The following is a 22,447-nucleotide window of genomic DNA, read 5'->3' on the forward strand; positions in this document are numbered from 1 at the left end:
CATTACATTATCCTTATGAGTCCTCACTTTCCCATTACTTCCCTACTTCTTCCACATGGTCACCCTCTTCTCACCCTCACCCTCACCCTCCCCTCACCCTCCCTTCACTCTCACCCTCACCTTCACCTTCACCCTCACCCTCACCTTCACCCTCCCGTCACCTTCACCCTCCCCTCACCCTCACGCTCACCCTCACCTTCACCCTCACCCCCCCTCACCCTCACCCTACCCTTCACCCTCACCCTCCCTACATCCTCACCCTCCCTACACCCTCACCCTCCCTTCACCCTCACCCTCCCTTCACCCTCACCTCCACCCTCACCCTCCCCTCCACCCTCACCCTCACCCTCATCCTCATCCTTAACCTCACCTTCACCCTCACCCTAAATATCTACTTCAGTTTCATTCACATTTACACTCTCTCTGGCCCTCCCTCCCCCCCCCCCTTCCAGTCTATCTTCTACTTCCACCCTCATCCTTTCGTACACTTCCTTCCTTTTCTCCACACCTGCACCCTCTCCTTTCCATTGCTTCCTCTTTCTTATTTACTTTCCCCACATTCTCACTCACCCTCTCCTCAGTCTTACATCTCCCCACCCTCCTTCCCTTTCCCTTACTTCCTCTCTCTCCCCCTCCCTTCCTTACTCTCCCTCACTCACCCTCCTCTCTTCCTAACTCTTTCTCTCTTATACTCCCTCCCTCACACACTTCTTGTCCCTCTCTCCATCACTCCCTTCCCTCTTCACCGACCCTCCTAACCTCTTTTTTCTTTCCTTTCTCCCCCCCTCTCCCCCTCACCCCCACCACCCTCACCACAGCCTTGCCAACTCCCGACCACTGACTTCAGTTCTTACTCCTGACTTTTACAAACTGACTCTGTAATTGGGTGGTGGGAGGTGAGGTCGAATTAGGGATTGTGCTGGTGATTGACAGTGCGATGGATGGTGTGAGTGGATAGATCGATAGATAGATCGATAGACAGATAGACAGACAGATAGATAGGTAGGTAGGTAGGTACATAAAGATACTATAGATATAGATGTTGATGGTGACAGTGATAAATTGGTTGAAAGACAGACAAATAGATACATGGATAATGTACTTTATATAGACAGATGGATGGACGGATAGACAAATGGATGACAGGATAGACCGATGAGTAGATGAATGGGTAGAGAGCTATACTTTAGCTAGGTAGATGGATGGATGAATGGATGCTTGAGCTGGTCAATGAATGGATGAGTAATTGCATCGATAGATAGATAGATAAATAAATAGATAAGACAGACAAGTAGATAATACAGCAGACAGAGATATAGACATAGATAAACATGTAGACGGATGGATGGATGGAGAGAGATAATGTTGAATGGAGATCACCGTTTGTAAGAGAGGGTACAAAACCCATACTGGGAGTCGTTTCCTAATTTCTCTCCTTCCTTCATTTAGTTAACTTTTTCTTTCATGTTTTATTTTTTTAGCACTTCTGTTTGTCCTCCTTCCTACAGTCCTCTCTCAACCCTGCCTCTTTCATTGTCTTCTGTCGTCTTTGTTTTTTTTTTCTTTCCGTTTCCCTTATTCTTCTTTTCTATTCGTCCAGCTTTATTTCCTTTCGCTTTGACCTCTCCTGTTCCTCTTCATCTATTGTTTCTCCTTTTCTCTCCTTTCGTCTTTTCTCCATCATTTTATTCGCTTCCTGCTGTTTTTTTTTCCCCCTACGTGTTTGTATGTCTTCCGTCCCTTTTAGTGTTGCTTTTTCTATCATTCTAACCTTTTCGTTATATTCAATTCTTCCGTCTCTCTTAAATTCTCTTTCTCAATCAATTTCTCCCTCATTCAACTCTCTCTCTCTCTCTCTCTCTCTCTCTCTCTTCACTCCTTCCTCTTCTTACCTTCCTCTCTCTCTCTCTCTCTTCACTCCTTCCTCTTCTTACCTTCCCCTCCCTCTTCCTTCTTCCTCCCTTTTCTGTTTCCCACCTCTTCCTACCTCTGTTTCCCTTTCTTTTCTCTTTCCTCTGATTCTCCTTTCCGTTCCTGCTCTCTTTCTCGTCCTACTTCCTCCTCTCATCCTTCGCCATTCCGCCACTCTTCTCTCCTTCCCATCCGTCACTCCTTTTATCCCTTGCCCATTTCTTCTTTACCTCCTCTGCTTTCCTTTTCTTTTTCCCGTTTCTCTTATTTTTTCTTTCTTTTTCATCTCCCTTTCCTACCTACTTACCTCTTGCTCTTCCTCTCCCTCACGCTTCATTCACATTTCTTTCTTCCTTTTTAATCCATTGTCCTTTTCCTACCTTCCTTCTTCCTTCCTTCCTTCTTCCTTCCTTCCTTCCTTCCTTCCACCCGTCCGTCCGGTCTTAAGTTTCGTTCCTCTCACTTTGTTCTTTCTCTCCGTCCTTCCCTTCATCCTCCTCTCCCTTTTCTCTCCACCTTCTCTAGCATCCTACTCCTCACCTCTTTTCTCCTCTCCCCTTCTTTCCTTTCCTGTACTTCTTACCCTCCTTCATCCCGTCTCCCCTTCCTTATAGTCTTGTCTTCGTGTCTTCCTTCTTCCTCTTTCTTTAGCATCTCACCCTTCATACACTCTCCACTATCTTAACTCTTGTATCTTCTCCATCATTCCTTTCACTCCCTTCCCCATCCTTTCTATCCCTAACATCTCCCACTCATTATTTCCCTCCACCCTTCCTTTTGCCCTCCTCCTCCTCCTCCTCCTCCTCCTCCTCCTCCCCCCCCTCTTTCTCTTCCTCCCCTCTTTCTCCACCGCCCCTCTTTCTCCACCTCCCCTCTTTCTCCTCCTCCCATCTTTCTCCTCCTTCCCTCTTTATCCACCGCCCCTCTTCCACCTCATACCTTTCCCTTCACGTCAATCTTCCCCTCTCCTCATCCTCTTTACCCTCTTCTCTTCTTCCGTCTTTCCTCCACCTCTTCCTCTCTCCTTCCCTCCCTCATAAATAACTTGTTGCCTGACCAAATGTATTCGACATCAACTTTTTAATGAAGTTGCAGTGTTGATCTTCATTTGCATGCTGAGGAAAACACATTTGAGGTGAGGGAGGAGGGAAGGAAGGCAGGAAGGAGGGAGGGAGGGAAGGACAGAAGGAAGGACGAAAAGAAGGAAAGAAGGAAGGAAGGAGGGAGGGAGGGAGGAAGGGAGGAAGGAAGGAAGGGAGAGAAGGAAGGATGTATGGATGGATGGATGGATCGATGGATGGATGGATGTATGGATAGATGAATGGAAGGCAGGGTGGATGGATAAATGGAAGGAAAGAAGGAAAATGGAAGGAAGGTAGAATGAAAGGAAGGAAGGGAGGAAGAATGAAAGGAAGGAAGGAAGGAAGGGAGGAGGAAAAGAAAGAGAGGAAAGGTTAAATGGAAGAAATAATTAAAGACAGAGGTTGATAGAGATGGAAGGCAGTAGTAACTGGAAAAGAGGTTAAGAAATATGAAGGAAGAAAGGCAAAATGAGAAAAAAATTTGGAGAGAGAGAGAGAGAGAGAGAGAGAGCAGCAAGCAAACGATGAGGATGGAACGAAGCCGAGCAAAAGGAGGAAAACTGAGGTATTTGAGACGAAAAGAGAGGGAAAACGAAATGACGGCGGTGAAAGTTTTACAATTAAGAAAAGAAGACTGATGAGAAAATATAGTAATGATAAGGAAAAATAAGATTGGAAATGAATGAATGAATGAATGAGGAAGGAAGGAAGGAACAAAGAAAAGAAGGAAGGAAGGAACAAAGGAAAGGAGGAAGGACGGAACACGGGAAGGAAGGAAGCTAAATATGGAGGCAGAGAGGTAAGGATGCAGGTAGGTAAGGGAAGGGAGGAAGAAAAATGGTGACGAAGAGAGGATGAGAAAGACGGGGCTAAGGAGGAAAACAAGAGGGGAGGGAGAGAGAAATAAAGGAGGAGGGAGGAAGGGAGGAATTAGAGACAGAAGTGGGGATGGCATGAGGGAGGGAGAGATGGATAGATGTAGGGAGGGAGGGAAAAAGAGAGAAAAGAACAGGCAGACGGAGGGACAGATAGGAGGGAGGGAGGGAGGGGGGGAGATATGGGGAGGAAGGGAGAGGAGTAGTGAGGGATGGAGGGAGGGAGGGAGGAGGGGAGATATGGGGAGGAAGGGAGAGGAGTAGTGAGGGATGGAGGGAGGGTAAGGTAGGCAATATGATGATGTGTTTATTCAACTCTGAGAAAACTTTACCTCCTCTCCACTCTCCCCTCCGCCTCACTTACCTCGCCCACCCCCCCACCCCCCGTCTCTCTCTCTCTCTCTCTCTCTCTCTCTCTCTCTCTCTCTCTATGTATATATATATATTGTTACGGAACAGAGAAAGATAATGTACACTTTAAGTGAGAATACGAAGAGTCACTACTGTCCCGTAAAGTTCTAGGTTCAAAACAAAAGAGTTAGGTAAAATTACAAGTTAAAGTTTAATGCTTAAATTAACAACAAAACATTCAGGACTCATAAAGATAATGTAATGGCAAATAAACAGGTTAAATATATGGTTAACTGCAATAGCCTCTATTAACACGAAATTAGCAAGAATAAATTTATCTAAGTCAGCCCTGATAAAAATGAGATACCAGATAATACTCAGTGAATGCCAGATAAATAATTACAGATACAAACTATTATCAAAAATGACTGACATAAAGAACCCCACACGAATTACAAAAACTTCACTAGGCCTACAAATTAAACTTATGCTATACAGTACAAGAAAAAATGCAACAACAGTTATACTCAAATTACACACAGCTGCTAGATGTTTGGAGATTTCTTGAGCACTCACAATAATAATATCTGTACAGGGGAGGACAGAGATGTGAACAAAATGAGGAGCAGATCTAAGTGGCAATGATGCAGAGACTGAGCTCATTATATAGGGGCCAGGAGAGCTTGATACAACTTGTAATGAGGACGCGCAAATGAAGCCATGGGGACATAGAGTTCACAATCCCGCTCTGGACAACAGAGAGAACGACTTACTCTACTATAACGGTAGAAGGGGGGAACTGAGGCAGAACACGCTCGTGATCAAACATGCAGCAACTGTGCGTTAAAAATCACACAAAGGATGATGAAATCATAGGCTATGTAACACCTCCCCACAAAGAAAAAAGAAATTTACAAAGGAAATTTCTTATTACTCTAAAACAATCTGTACATGGCATTACAGAACATGCAAATGTCTTTCCTAATGTTACAATACATGAGATCTCCCTAGCAAGTTCAGTCATAGGTACTTGCCAGCATCCCTTTAACAAATCAAACTTACTTATGTACCTAGCCTTTCCGATCTTGTCTATGCAATCTTCCACACGAGGGAGAGGGTAAGTGTCTGTTTTAGTTATCTGATTAACACGTCTGTAGTCGATGCAAAGCCTCTGTGACCCACCTGGCTTAGGGACTAGAGTGACAGGAGAACTCCACTCGCTCTGACAGGGCTCAATCATCTTGTGGTCCAACAGGTAGCCAAGCTCCTTCTGGATGAAAGGAACTTTCACTGGGTTCACACGGTAAGGAGGCAATTTAATTGGCTTGGCGTCTTCAACATCGACATCATGCATCAACACAGTGGTTCTTCCTGGAGTAGCACGGAACACTTGCGGGTACTCCTGCAGTAATGCCGAAAACTCCTGCCTTTCCTTGGGAGGTAGATGAGAAAGCTTAGTCTGGAGATCATTCATGATATCAGGATTCTTCCCCAAACTATCACTCAGGCTCATACTGCATGGGAGAGCTTCACTTGCAGACTCGGGTGGAACAGCTACAGTGCAGACTGGATTATTTTCGTCCCGCCTGTGATATAACTTTAGCATGTTGATGTGACATAGTTGCTTGCTCTTTCTACGATCTGGTGTGGCGATGACATAGCTGACATCACTGAGTTTCTTCTCCACGAAATAAGGGCCACTAAACTTGGCTTGAAGAGGTTGCCCATGAACTGGTAGCAGAATCAAAACCTGATCTCCTGGCTGAAAGTGGCGTAACCTGGACTTCTTGTCATACCAAGTCTTCATCTTCTCCTGAGCAGCTCCTAAATTCTCTCTCGCCAGCTGTAAAGCAGTGGACAGCCGTTCTTTGAACTTCATCACATACTCCAGCAGGTTGACGTCATCTTCCTCCGACAGCCAGCATTCCTTGAGTAGCTTAAGGGGTCCTCTTACTTCATGGCCAAACAGTAGTTCAAAAGGTGAGAAGCCCAGTGATTCATTTGGAGATTCTCTTGCAGCAAACACAACGAATGGAAGACCTTTATCCCAGTCTTTCTGATGTTCCAAACAGTATTTCTTGAGCATCGATTTGAGTGTTTGATGATATCTCTCCAACGCTCCTTGGGTCTGGGGATGGTAAGCTGAAGACGTGATCTGGGTGATGCCCAACTCTTTCAGAGACTGCTTGAAAACGTTTGACATGAAATTACTTCCCGGTCTGACTGTACCTCCTTAGGCAGACCAAACTTTGTGAAGAACCCCAGCATTTCCTTAACCACGTTCTTTGCTGAGATGTTTCTAAGTGGAATGGCTTCAGGATAACGAGTAGCCATGTCAATCATGGTCAACACATAAGAAAATCCTGAAGAAGTCTTAGGAAGAGGGCCCACAATATCCACCAACACACGGGTGAAAGGCGCCTCAAAAGGAGGAATGGGAACTAGAGGTGCAACCTTTTCGGTCTGATTACACTTCCCCACAACTTGACAGGTGTGACAAGACTTACAATACCAGGAAACATCCCTGAAGATACCTGGCCAGTAGAAGTGTTTCAAAATGCGTGCCACAGTCTTCCTCACTCCAAGGTGTCCTGCCAAACTGGAATCATGAGCCACTCTAATGATATCCTGCCTACAAACACGAGGGATGACAACTTGATGTACAACCTCCCATTCACAGTCGGCTGATGCTGTTGGGGGTCTCCACTTCCTCATAAGTACTCCTGACTTTACATAATAACAAGTAGAAGCACCAGCTGACTCTTCCTCACTGCAAGCAGAGTTAGCTAGACCTTTCAACTCAGGGTCAGCAACCTGCAACTCAACCAACTCTTGACGAGACAAATTATCAACACTACGGGGTACTGCCTCATCTGGTGAGTGGTCCAAATTAGCAAGAAAAGTGTCAGCTAGGATAACATCATCATCATCATTATCCTCTAAATCACCAGTAACTTTAGACTTAGCCCTAGTGACAGCACATGCAGGGAACACACCAGGGACATCACAATCCTGGGACGCAGCCACTGGCTCACTAGACAACTGAGGAGCTGGACACACTTGACTTCCACCAATATCATTTCCAAGTAAGAAAGTTACACCTGACATTGGGAGTGTCTCAACCAACCCAACCATAACGGAACCATTAACAAAACCAGACTCTAAATTCACTCTGCACAGAGGGACAGAGAAGTAATTATTCCCTACACCTTGTAAGATTACAGTTTCATCAGAGGAATTAACATTAGAGCCTAGAACACTGGTCAGCATAAGGGATTGGCAAGCACCTGTATCACGATATATTTGAACTGATTTCCTGTCATTACTGTCCAGAGGACTGACAAAACCATCAGACAGGAAATTAGCACATGAACTCTTGAGAGTGTCACCCACGTTACTGCTCAAAAGAGGAGCTCCATCATGAGAATTTAAGTTACCCCTCAAAGCAGGTTCAGTTAACTCAGTTAAAGAATTCTGGGAACTCTCAAGAATGGACACTAGACCAATTGACTGAATATTTAAAGACTCCTTTTTGTTCACATCACGCTGTCTCCTGAAACATCTCTCCGTAGTATGACCAAGCTTACTACAATAAGTACATTTACTTTTCTGAAATCTAGAGGTGAAGCTGGTATTTACTTCCTGAGAAACATCATCCTTATTCTCTTTCCTGTTACCTGTACTCTGAGTAGAGGCAACGTACTTACTCTCAGCTTTCCCTTTTTCTCTAGAATATCTCTTGTGAGTGAGAACATACTCATCAGCTAAAACTGCAGCATCAGACAAATTATCTATTCTTTTCTCATCAAGATATAGGCTTACATCTTTACTAATACACCTTTTGAAATCCTCCAGCAAAATCATCTGCTTAAATTTACCAAAATCAGAATCCACATTCTTAGAATTTAACCACTGCTCTAACAGATCTTCTTTGATTTTTGCATACTCAACATGGGATTGCTTATCTTGCTTGTAAGTTGTCCTAAATTTTACTCTATAGGCTTCAGGAACAAGCTCATAGGCCTTAAGAATCAAGCTCTTAACTACATCATAATTATCACATTGATCCTGAGGCAAAGATGCATAAGTTACTTGAGCTTTACCGGTGAGAACAGTTTGAAGGAGTACTGGCCAATACTCCTTAGGCCAATTAAAACCTGTAGCTACCCTCTCAAACAACTGAAAATACTTTGTTAAATCAGATTCATTAAAAGGAGGGACAAGTTTAACATTTTTAGCCACATCAAAATCATCAGAGCTAGATGATCCAGTTCCACCTTGTTTCATGCGATACTCATGGTCTGCCTGAATCCTAGCAAGTTCAACTTGTGCGTGAAACTCAGCCTCCTTAACATCAGCCTCCTTAGCACGTGCTTGAAATTCAGCTTCCTTCACACGAGCCTCCTGCAGGGCTAGCTGTAACTTAGCTAATTCAATCTGCGTTTGCTCATTTGGAGGAGTTACATTAAACAAGCTTTTATTAATCATGCCAACAATTTGATCTTTAGAATGATGAGAGTGAACTGCAATTCCCAATTGTTGAGCAACAAGCTTAAGTTCATTCTTTGTTCTGTTTTCTATATCACACACTGTTTGCACATTTGACAAAAAATCTTTGGCTTCATCAAGTGTAGAAATAGTAGCCATCATGAATATATCACAGTCACAAAATATCAAACAATATCCTTATGATAATATCCTGAATATCCTGATATGAGGTCGCCAAATTTATGTTACGGAACAGAGAAAGATAATGTACACTTTAAGTGAGAATACGAAGAGTCACTACTGTCCCGTAAAGTTCTAGGTTCAAAACAAAAGAGTTAGGTAAAATTACAAGTTAAAGTTTAATGCTTAAATTAACAACAAAACATTCAGGACTCATAAAGATAATGTAATGGCAAATAAACAGGTTAAATATATGGTTAACTGCAATAGCCTCTATTAACACGAAATTAGCAAGAATAAATTTATCTAAGTCAGCCCTGATAAAAAATGAGATACCAGATAATACTCAGTGAATGCCAGATAAATAATTACAGATACAAACTATTATCAAAAATGACTGACATAAAGAACCCCACACGAATTACAAAAACTTCACTAGGCCTACAAATTAAACTTATGCTATACAGTACAAGAAAAAATGCAACAACAGTTATACTCAAATTACACACAGCTGCTAGATGTTTGGAGATTTCTTGAGCACTCACAATAATAATATCTGTACAGGGGAGGACAGAGATGTGAACAAAATGAGGAGCAGATCTAAGTGGCAATGATGCAGAGACTGAGCTCATTATATAGGGGCCAGGAGAGCTTGATACAACTTGTAATGAGGACGCGCAAATGAAGCCATGGGGACATAGAGTTCACAATCCCGCTCTGGACAACAGAGAGAACGACTTACTCTACTATAACGGTAGAAGGGGGGAACTGAGGCAGAACACGCTCGTGATCAAACATGCAGCAACTGTGCGTTAAAAATCACACAAAGGATGATGAAATCATAGGCTATGTAACAATATATATATATATATATATATATATATATATATATATATATATATATATATATATATATATATATCTCACGCATACAGTGTTTTCTTATTACCTAATTCGGCAGTTCATTTTTCCTTTATGAGTTTTCTCATGCATCGTTCTTTTTCATACTGTGCATCCTCCCCTTGTTATTTAATTCCCATTTACCGATTGTCCCTTTCTTTCCTCCCTCCTCCAAATTTCTCCCATGTACTTAATTCCCCTCTATAATGTGTTGTATTGCACTCACTTTGTTCTATTCCATTTCTTCCTTCAATCCCCCACTTCATTCTCTCCCTCTTTTCTCTCATTTCCTACCCTCAGTCTTTCCTGCCTTCCGTCTTTCCTATCCTTCTCCCTTCCTATCCTCCTTCTTTCCTTCCCTCCTTCTTTCCTACCCTCCTCCTTTCCTTTTTCTCCTCCTATGCTTCCGCGTCCCAGTCTTCTTTGCCCTTCCTTCCACGCCTCCCTTCTTCCTTCCTTCCTCGCCTTCCCTCCCTCCATTTTCTTCTTTTCCGTCTCTCCTTCCATCCTTTTCTAATTCCAGGCCTTCAGAATTGACCCTGATAGGAGAGAGAGAGGGGAAGAGGGGGGGATGATAGGGAGGAGAGGAAGAATAGGAAGAGGAAGGAAGGGGAGATGAGGAGAAGGAGACAGAGGAAGGAAAATAATTTGTTAATGAAGAAAGAAAAGAAGAATGAATTATTGGGGAGAAGGGATACAAGAATAGACATAGATTGGGAGGATAAGGAAATAGGTATGAAGGAGAAGGAAAGGGGAAAAATAGAGAGAAGGGAGAACAAAAGAAATAATGATTAGGGAGGAGAGAAAGGAGATAAAAATTGAGGAGTGACAGAAAGAGGAATAGGTACTGGGAGAGGCAGAATTATAGAGAGGGGAACAGAGGTGGGATTGTAAGGACGAGAGGAAAGGGAAGGATAAGGTTAGGGTGACGGATGACAGACAGACAGTAAAGTAGGAAGACGGGAGAGAGGAAGAGAGAATTATTGCGAGAAAGGGGACATCATGGGAGAGGAGGAAAGAATGAAAGAGGAGAAGAGTAGAGGAAATAGAAGAATGCATGGAAGACAGTGGGGAGGAAGCAGGAGGAGCAAGGGTGAATATTATACAGTGTATATATATATATATATATATATATATATATATATATATATATATATATATATATATATATATGTATAATATCATCATCATCATCATCATCATCATCATCCGGACCTCCTTTCCCACCCAAGGGCAGGGTGAGGAGTAGCAATGTCCAGACAGCCCAAAATTGCCCAATCCAATTAGCCACGCTTCCATTCACTCATCATTCAAGCCCCCGGAATCCTGGCTCTATCGGATACGCCAAAAACATTCACCACGTTTTGTAGCTTCACATAATCGTATCCGATAGAGTCAATCCAGACGCTGCCACGTTAAAAAGGGGTGCCAGAAATCCCTGATCATGCACTTCTCCTCACAATATTCATCCAGCCAGCTCGATCTCCTGTCAGTTCCCTAGCCTCATCGACTTCCAAACCTCTCTTCCTCACACACACACACACACACACACACACACACACACACACACATATATATATATATATATATATATATATATATATATATATATATATATATTGTTACATAGCCTATGATTTCATCATCCTTTGTGTAATTTTAACGCACAGTATGCTGCATGTTTGATCACGAGCGTGTTCTGCCTCAGTTCCCCCCTTCTACCGTTATAGTAGAGCAAGTCGCCCTTTCCGTTGTTCAGAGTAGGATTGTCAGCTCTTTGTCCCCTATGGCTTCATTTGCGCGTCCTTCTTACAAGTTGTATCAAGCTCTGCTGGCCCCTACATAATGAGCTCAGTCTCTGCATTATTGCCACTTAGATCTACTCCTCATTTTGTTCACATCTCTGTCCTCCCCTGTACAGTTATTATTGTGAGTGCTCAGGAAGTCTCCAACCATCTAGCAGCTGTGTAATTTGAGTATAAGTGTTATTGCATTTTGTTCTTGTACTGTATAACATAAGGTGTTAATTTGTAGGCCTAGTGAGGTTTTTGTGCATAGTGTGAAGTTTTACTATCAGCCATTATTAATAATAGTTTGTATCCGTAATAATTTATCTTGCATTAACTGAGCATTACCCAGTGTATTTTCATTTTATCAGGGCTGACTTAGATAAATTTACTCTTGCTAATTTCGTGTTAATAGAGGCTATTGCAGTTAACCATATATTTAACCTGTTTTTTGCCATTACATTATCCTTATGAGTCCTGAATGTTTTGTTGTTAGTTTGAGCAATAAACTTTAACTTGTAATTTTACCTAACTCTTTTGTTTTGAACCTGGAACTTTACGGGACAGTAGTGATTTTTAGTATTCTCACTTAAAGTGTACATTATCTTTCGCTGTTCCGTAACATAAATTTGGCGACCTCATATCAGGATATTCAGGATATTATCATAAGGATATTGCTTGATATTTTGTGACTATGATTTATTCATGATGTCTACTATTACTACACTTGATGAAGCCAAAGATTTTTTGTCAAATGTGCAAACAGTGTGTGATGTAGAAAACAGAACAAAGAATAAACTTAAGCTTGTTGCTCAACAATTGGGAATTGCTGTTCGCTCTCATCATTCTAATGATCAAATTGTTGACATGATTAATGAAAGCTTGTTTAATGTAACTCCTCCAAATGAGCAAACGCAGATTGAATTAGCTAAGTTAGCCTAGCCCTGCAGGAGGCTCGTGTGAAGGAAGCTGAAATTCAAGCACGTGCTAAGGAGGCTGAGTCTCAGGCTAAGGAGGCTTGTGTTAAGGAGGCTGAATTTCAAGCAAATGCTAAGGAGGCTGAATCTCAGGCTTGGATTCAGGAGGCACAGATACAGGCTCAGGCACAAATTGAACTAGCTAGGATTCAGGCAGACCATGAGTATCGCATGAAACAAGGTGGAACTGGATCATCTAGCTCTGATGATTTTGATGTGGCTAAAAATGTTAAACTTGTCCCTCCTTTTAATGAATCTGATTTAACCAAGTATTTTCAGTTGTTTGAGAGGGTAGCTACAGGTTTTAATTGGACCAAAAAGTATTGGCCAGTACTCCTTCAAACTGTTCTCACCGGTAAAGCTCAAGTAACTTATGCATCTTTGCCTCGGGATCAATCTCATAATTATGATGTAGTTAAGAGCTTGATTCTTAAGGCCTATGAGCTTGTTCCTGAAGCCTATAGAGTAAAATTTAGGACAACTTACAAGCAAGATAAGCAATCCCATGTTGAGTATGCAAAAATCAAAGAAGATCTGTTAGAGCAGTGGTAAAATTCTAAGAATGTGGATTCTGATTTCGGTAAATTTAAGCAGATGATTTTGCTGGAGGACTTCAAAAGGTGTATTAATAAAGATGTAAGCCTATATCTTGATGAGAAAAGAATAGATAATTTGTCTGATGCTGCAGTTTTAGCTGATGAATATGTTCTCACTCACAAGAGATATTCTAGGGAAAAAGGGAAAGCTGAGAGTAAGTACGTTGCCTCTACTCAGAGTACAGGTAACAGGAAAGAGAATAAAGATGATGTTTCCAAGGAAGTAAATACCAGCTTCACCTCTAGATTTCAGAAAAGTAAATGTACTTATTGTAGTAAGCTTGGTCATACTACGGAGAAATGTTTCAGGAGACAGCGTGATGTGAACAAAAAGGAGACTTTAAATATTCAGTCAATTGGTCTAGTGTCCACTCTTGAGAGTTCCCAGAATTCTTTAACTGAGTTAACTGAACCTGCTTTGAGGGGTAACCTAAATTCTCAAGATGGAGCTCCTCTTTTGAGCACTAACGTGGGTGACACTCTCAAGAGTTCATGTGCTAATTTCCTGTCTGATGGTTTTGTCAGTCCTCTGGACAGTAATGACAGGAAATCAGTTAAAATATATCGTGATACAGGTGCTTGCCAATCCCTTATGCTGACCAGTGTTCTAGGCTCTAATGTTAATTCCTCTGATGAAACTGTAATCTTACAAGGTGTAGGGAATAATTACTTCTCTGTCCCTCTGTGCAGAGTGAATTTAGAGTCTGGTTTTGCTAATGGTTCCGTTATGGTTGGGTTGGTTGAGACACTCCCAATGTCAGGTGTAACTTTCTTACTTGGAAATGATATTGGTGGAAGTCAAGTGTGTCCAGCTCCTCAGTTGTCTAGTGAGCCAGTGGCTGCGTCCCGGGATTGTGATGTCCCTGATGTGTTCCCTGCATGTGCTGTCACTAGGGCTAAGTCTAAAGTTACTGGTGATTTAGAGGATAATGATGATGATGATGTTATCCTAGCTGACACTTTTCTTGCTAATTTGGACCACTCACCAGATGAGGCAGTACCCCGTAGTGTTGATAATTTGTCTCGTCAAGAGTTGGTTGAGTTGCAGGTTGCTGACCCTGAGTTGAAAGGTCTAGCTAACTCTGCTTACAGTGAAGAAGAGTCAGCCGGTGCTTCTACTTGTTATTATGTAAAGTCAGGAGTACTTATGAGGAAGTGGAGACCCCCAACAGCATCAGCCGACTGTGAATGGGAGGTCGTACATCAAGTTGTCATCCCTCGTGTTTGTAGGCAGGATATCATTAGAGTGGCTCATGATTCCAGTTTGGTAGGACACCTTGGAGTGAGGAAGATTGTGGCACGCATTTTGAAACACTTCTACTGGCCAGGGATCTTCAGGGATGTTTCCTGGTATTGTAAGTCTTGTCACACCTGTCAAGTTGTGGGGAAGTGTAATCAGACCGAAAAGGTTGCACCTCTAGTTCCCATTCCTCCTTTTGAGGCGCCTTTCACCCGTGTGTTGGTGGATATTGTGGGCCCTCTTCCTAAGACTTCTTCAGGATTTTCTTATGTGTTGACCCTGATTGATATGGCTACTCGTTATCCTGAAGCCATTCCACTTAAAAATATCTCAGCAAAGAACGTGGTTAAGGAAATGCTAGGGTTCTTCACAAAGTTTGGTCTGCCCAAGGAGGTACAGTCAGACCGGGGAAGTAATTTCATGTCAAATGTTTTCAAGCAGTCTCTGAAAGAGTTGGGCATCACCCAGATCACGTCTTCAGCTTACCATCCCCAGACCCAAGGAGCGTTGGAGAGATATCATCAAACACTCAAATCGATGCTCAAGAAATACTGTTTGGAACATCAGAAAGACTGGGATAAAGGTCTTCCATTTGTTGTGTTTGCTGCAAGAGAATCTCCAAATTAATCACTGGGCTTCTCACCTTTTGAACTACTGTTTGGCCATGAAGTAAGAGGACCCCTTAAGCTACTCAAGGAATGCTGGCTGTCGGAGGAAGATGACGTCAACCTGCTGGAGTATGTGATGAAGTTCAAAGAACGGCTGTCCACTGCTTTACAGCCGGCGAGAGAGAATTTAGGAGCTGCTCAGGAGAAGATGAAGACTTGGTATGATAAGAAGTCCAGGTTACACCAGTTTCAGCCAGGAGATCAGGTTTTGATTCTGCTACCAGTTCATGGGCAACCTCTTCAAGCCAAGTTTAGTGGTCCTTATTTCGTGGAGAAGAAACTCAGTGATGTCAACTATGTCATCGCCACACCAGATCGTAGAAAGAGCAAGCAACTATGTCACATCAACATGCTAAAGTTATATCACAGGCGGGACAAATAATCCAGTCTGCACTGTAGCTGTTCCACCCGAGTCTGCAAGTGAAGCTCTCCCATGCAGTATGAGCCTGAGTGATAGTTTGGGGAAGAATCCTGATATCATGAATGATCTCCAGACTAAGCTTTCTCATCTACCTCCCGAGGAAAGGCAGGAGTTTTCGGCATTACTGCAGGAGTACCCGCAAGTGTTCCGTGCTACTCCAGGAAGAACCACTGTGTTGATGCATGATGTCGATGTTGGAGATGCAAAGCCAATTAAACTGCCTCCTTACCGTGTGAACCCAGTGAAAGTTCCTCTCATCCAGAAGGAGCTTGGCTACCTGTTGGACCACAAGATGATTGAGCCCTGTCAGAGCGAGTGGAGTTCTCCTGTCACTCTGGTCCCTAAGCCGGGTGGGTCACAGCGGCTTTCCATCGACTACAGACGTGTTAATCAGATAACCAAAACAGACACTTACCCTCTCCCTCGCGTGGAAGATTGCATAGACAAGATCGGAAAGGCTAGGTACATAAGTAAGTTTGATTTGTTAAAGGGATACTGGCAAGTACCTATGACTGAACGTGCTAGGGAGATCTCATGTTTTGTAACACTAGGAAAGACTTTTGCATGTTCTGTAATACCGTATGGTGTGAAGAATGCACCAGCCACATTTCAGAAGCTCATGAATGTTGTAACAGAGGGTTTGGCAGGGTGTGTTGTTTATATTGATGATGTATTAATCTTCAGTAACAACTGGAAAGATCACCTATGCCATGTCAGTAAATTTCTTGAGCGTTTCGTTCAGGCTAATCTTGTAGCTAATTTATCAAAGTGTGAGTTTGGTCAAGCTAAAGTTCAGTACCTTGGGTACGTAATTGGTGATGGACATGTTGCACCACCAGCAGCTAAGGTTCAGGTTATAAGTGATCTTCCCAGACCTAAAAGTAGGAAAGAGCCACAAAGATTTTTGGGAATGGTAGGTTATTACCGGAGATTTGTTCTTAACTTTTCAATTCTTGTATCACCACTTACAGACCTACTGAAAAAGGGAGTTAAATTTGTCTGGACCGATAACTGTGAATCCTCTTTCAACAAACTTAAAGCTATCCTATTAAGTCAGCCAGTGCTCGCTACTCCAAATTTTGCTAAGCCTTTTAAGATGGCTGTTGACGCAAGTGATACAGGAGCTGGGGCTGTTTTGCTGCAAGAGGATGATCAGGGTATTGAACACCCTGTATCTTATTACAGTAAGAAGTTCACTCCACCTCAAAAGAACTACTCAACTATTGAGAAAGAGCTTTTGGCCATGATTTTGGGTTGACAGCATTTTTCATTTTATTTGTGTTCTGGTTTTGACCCCATAGTCATTTATACCGATCATAACCCACTGAAATTCCTTAGTAAATTTAAAGATAAAAATCAGAGATTGACAAGATGGAGTCTACTTCTTCAGGAGTATTCATTAGACATACAACATGTCAAGGGGAAAGAAAATGTTATTGCAGATTGCTTATCTAGACTTTAGACAGATTGTTTTAGAGTAATAAGAAATTTCCTTTGTAAATTTCTTTTTCTTTGTGGGGAGGTGTTAGCCTATGATTTCATCATCCTTTGTGTAATTTTAACGCACAGTATGCTGCATGTTTGATCACGAGCGTGTTCTGCCTCAGTTCCCCCCTTCTACCGTTATAGTAGAGCAAGTCGTCCTTTCCGTTGTTCAGAGTAGGATTGTCAGCTCTTTGTCCCCTATGGCTTCATTTGTGCGTCCTTCTTACAAGTTGTATCAAGCTCTGCTGGCCCCTATATAATGAGCTCAGTCTCTGCATTATTGCCACTTAGATCTACTCCTCATCTTGTTCACATCTCTGTCCTCCCCTGTACAGTTATTACTGTGAGTGCTCAGGAAGTCTCCAACCATCTAGCAGCTGTGTAATTTGAGTATAAGTGTTATTGCATTTTGTTCTTGTACTGTATAACATAAGGTGTTAATTTGTAGGCCTAGTGAGGTTTTTGTGCTTAGTGTGAAGTTTTACTATCAGCCATTATTAATAATAGTTTGTATCCGTAATAATTTATCTTGCATTAACTGAGCATTACCCAGTGTATTTTCATTTTATCAGGGCTGACTTAGATAAATTTACTCTTGCTAATTTCGTGTTAATAGAGGCTATTGCAGTTAACCATATATTTAACCTGTTTTTTGCCATTACATTATCCTTATGAGTCCTGAATGTTTTGTTGTTAGTTTGAGCATTAAACTTTAACTTGTAATTTTACCTAACTCTTTTGTTTTGAACCTGGAACTTTACGGGACAGTAGTGATTTTTAGTATTCTCACTTAAAGTGTACATTATCTTTCGCTGTTCTGTAACAATATATATATATATATATATATATATATATATATATATATATATATATATATATAATTATAAATAAAAAATATAATTATATATATAATTATATACTGTATATATAAATAATTATATATATATATATATATATATATATATAATTATATATATAGGTATATATATATCTATATATATATATATATATATATATATATCTATATATATTCCATTTAGTACGCTGGGTGGTAACCATATAACCAAATTTTGGCGCCCGGAGGTTTAGTGGGTAATTATTACGCTCCAATCGGATTGAGCCGGTGAAGGTTTATATCCAAGGGATGGTTGGGGTTTACTGCTCACGTAATCCCACTCAGGGATGAGTGAGGCTGGTCACTCTCTTCTTAAATGTCGGGACCAATTGCCTAGCCCCGGGCTCCTACGCTCCTCATGGGACAATGTAGGACTGAATGATGGATGGATGGATATATTCATAAATATACTAAATATACTGTATATATACATATATATCTATCTATCTATATATATATATATATATATATATATATATATATATATATATATATATATATATATATATATATATATATATATATATAGTATACATATATATTATATATATATATATATAGATAGATAGATATATATATATATATAGATAGATAGATAGATATAATTATGTGTGTGTGTATATATATATATATATATATATATATATAGATAGATAGATAGATAGATAGATATAATTATGTGTGTGTGTGTGTGTGTGTGTGTGTGTATCATTGGATCCCAGAGCTGCTGGGCGAGGCATTGGACTGGGAGGCTACTAAGCGCATCGCCCTCCGCCGATAGGCTCATAGTCGCGAAGCTCGTAAGTCCCTACCCAGGGGTTCCCTACTTTATTAAGATTTGAAAAATCCCAGTCCTGTCCAGTTCTCTGGACACAGGGTTCCAATGGGATATATATATATATATATATATATATATATATATATATATATATATATATATATATATATATATATATATATATATATATATATATATATATACGTGCGAAGTTACTGTTGTGTTTATTACGTGCAAAGTAAGAGAATACTTCATTCTTCGGTGTGGGAAGAGTGTTAAATATTCCATGTCTCCAGTGTCTTTGGAAGATGAGTTAGCGGTTCTAACGAAACTCAGAACTTCAAAATGTTCCTTCCACATTTTAAAATCTATCAATTAAATCGTTCGAAGAAAAAAAATGCAAATGCTCCCGGTTACTTACTTCGTTATTATAATCCTGATGTTGATTATGTATTTTGATTCCTTCTACATTGACATGAAACTTGGCGTGTGGATGCCTTAGATTGTAACTGCTGTATTTTTGACAAAATAAGGGTTAGGATGTTGAATGCTGAGGGCTGGAGTCTAGCGAAATTTCCCTGTGTGGTCTTGTGAAACTCAATACTCTGGGTACAGTCAGGGGCAAAAGTTCGTTAGACTTAATATTTCGTCTCCTCTTCTCATATTTCTCTGTTGGTTAATATGCCTTAACAAAAAGAGATCCGACATTTCTTTCCTCACGGATGGTTCTCTCTGATAAGGATCTTAAGGAAGGACGGTGACGGACATATCCTGAGTGAGACGTACGAACAAGCGCAGGGAAACAGTAGGCGAGGTTTAGTCGCTGATTGTACAGTCGGATACCATAGTTTCCGCTCAGCCTGAGGAAGTGTCAGCCAGGGGTTTCACACCCAGCGAAAGCATTGTTCTGTGTTAGGTGTTGCTTCGAAGATTTGTTAGAAGGCACAAGGAGTAGTTTGCAATAATTGTTTTACTTGTGCAGTCTAGAAATGCTTTATGCAGAGGCTGTAACTCAAGAGCGTATTTTATGATAGCGTTCAAGGTTCTGGAGCGTGTAAGGTTGATGGTATTTATGAATGGGCCACAAACTACATGGGTTGGCGGTGGTGTAATTGATACGGTACTCTGCATGCAGGAGACCTACAGGGATCGTTTTCAAGATCTTTGGGCAGCGTCATGTACCCTAATCTTTGTTACCTCTGAGTAAGACAGTGGTTGTATGTTGTATTCTGGGTGAACGTTTGGAGTGTATACTTTGTAGTCACACATGGTCAGGAGTTAAGATCCCAATAACAGCAGAGTATAAACTAGTTTAATTCCAATGCAGTAGTTTTTACTTTTTTTGTGAAACCCACTAACAAGCCTTGAGCGCACCATCGCAAATGTCATCATACTAGTTTTTTTGTTTCATATGTACCATATCTTTGTGCAACTCGAATTCTTCCCGCTCCTTCTGGCACCTTGCCAAAAATCTTTCTAGCAACTTTACCTCATCATCCTTCCCTCCTCTTTTCTACTCTGATGGTTCTATAGCTATTTCTTCTACTGATAAAGCAGATCTCTTCGCACAGACTTTCTCCTCGAATTCCACCTTAGACGATTCCGGTGCTGTTCCTCCATCACTTCCCCCCTCTGACTTCGTCATGGCTGACATTAAAATTTCTTCAGTTGATGTATTTTCTGCCATCACTGGCCTCAGTACTAACAAGGCATATGGGCCTGATGGGGTCCCTCCTGTTGTTCTCAAGAACTGTGCTTCTGTGCTTACACCCTGCCTAGGCAAACTATTTCGCCTTTGTCTGTCAACTTGTACCTTTCCTTCTTGCTGGAAGTTTGCTCTCATTCAGCCAGTCCCAAAGAAGGGTGACCACTCCCAACCCTCCAACTATCGTCCAATTGCTTTAACATCCTGTATTTCAAAAGTTTTTGAGTCAATTCTTAATAGAAAAATTTTAAGACATCTTTCCTATCACAACCTTCTTTCCGATCGTCAGTATGGGTTCCGTCAGGGACGCTCCACTGGCGATCTTCTCACCTACCTTTCAGACTCCTGGTCATCCTCCTTTCGGGACTTTGGCGAAAGCTTTGCCATTGCACTTGACATCTCAAAGGCTTTCGATCGAGTCTGGCATAAATCTTTAATATCCAAACTGCCCTCCTACGGTTTCTATCCTTCTATCTGTGCCTTCATCGCTAGCTTCCTTTCTGGTCGTTCTATAGCCGCTGTTGTAGACGGCCATCGTTCTTCTCCTAGATCTATCAACAGTGGTGTTCCTCAGGGCTCTGTCCTATCACCAACTCTCTTCCTTTTATTCATCAATGATCTTCTAAGCTGTACATCTAACCCTATCCACTCATACGCTGATAACTCCACCCTTCACCTTTCCATTCGGTTCCCGCAACGCCCATCTCAACAGTTACTTCAAGAAACAAGGGATGAGGCTATGGCACACCTAATGTCTGACTTGGCTCATATCTCTGACTGGGGTAAAAATAATATGGTTGTCTTTAATGCATCTAAGACTCAGTTCTTACACCTATCAACCCGACAAAATCTTCCACAGGTATACCCACTAATGTTTAATAATATTCAGCTTAATCCTGCATCATCCTTGAACATGCTTGGGGTTTCATTTACTCGGGACTTATCTTGGAAAGATCATATTACATCTCTTGTAAAATCTGCTTCCAAGAGATTGGGTGTGCTAAGCCGACTCCGCTCTTTCTTTACCCCTGCACAATTGTTGACTCTATACAGGGGTTTTATCTGCCCCTGTGTGGAGTACAACTCTCATGTGTGGGGAGGCTCCCCACATACAGCTCTTCTCAATAGGGTGGAGTCAAAGGCTTTTCGTCTCATTAACTCTCCTCCTCTTACTGACTCCCTTCAACCTCTGTCTCTTCACCGCACTGTTGCATCTTTATCTCTTTTCTATCGCTACTTTAATGGTCACTGCTCCTCTGACCTGTCTGCTTGCATTCCTCCACCTCTACGACGGGCGCGTAGCACCCGTCTGGCAGCAAACTCTCATCCCTTTTCTGTCCAGCTCTCTAATGCAAGAGTTTACCGTTACTCCCAGTCTTTCATTTATGCAACAGGTCAGCTCTGGAACTGTCTCCCTCTGTCTGTATTTCCTGCTGCCTATGATCTCCAGTCTTTCAAACGTAGTGTGTCCAGGCATCTCAAAATGATCGGATCTTGAATTTGGCTCTCTATTGTATTTTGTTTTTCTCTTGGAGGGAACTGTTACTGCGGGCTCATGGCCTTTGGTTCCTTCTTCCTCGCATAAAAAAAAAAAAGTCACCCCTACCAGAGCCCTAGTAACAGTGACATGTGTGGGCGCATTGGGCCATCTGTTGGTGAGTAATTGAACTGCCGGGCATTGGGAATGGGCTCACTAATTTATGTTAAAAAGTGGGAGTAAACAAGAATGAGAGGGCAAAAGAAGGAGTGTGTATTGTTGTTAGTAAAAGATGGAAGAAGAACATAAGAGAGTATGGATCAGTTGTCTCAAGGATTGTGAGAGTAAGATTGAAAGTTGGAATACAATTGTGGGCTATTGTGTGCGCGTATGAACCAACGCAAGATCGTGAAAGCAGAGTGAGAGAAGAGTCCTGGACAAGTGTGGACGTGTGCATGGAAAAGTTTGGAAGGAATGAGAGAGTGTTTTTGATTGATGTGAATGTTAAAATAGGGAATGTGAAGGTGGATGGAATAGTTGGTGAGTGGGGAGTGCCTGCTGAGATGGATGAGAATGGCAGTGCGTTAGTGGACATTTGTGCCGGGAGGGGGTTGGTGATAGCCAATACCCT

This window comes from Coenobita brevimanus, chromosome 29 (genome assembly GCF_032717465.1).
Source record: "Coenobita brevimanus isolate Jiangsu-jjx chromosome 29, ASM3271746v2, whole genome shotgun sequence".
Lineage (NCBI taxonomy): Eukaryota > Metazoa > Arthropoda > Malacostraca > Decapoda > Coenobitidae > Coenobita > Coenobita brevimanus.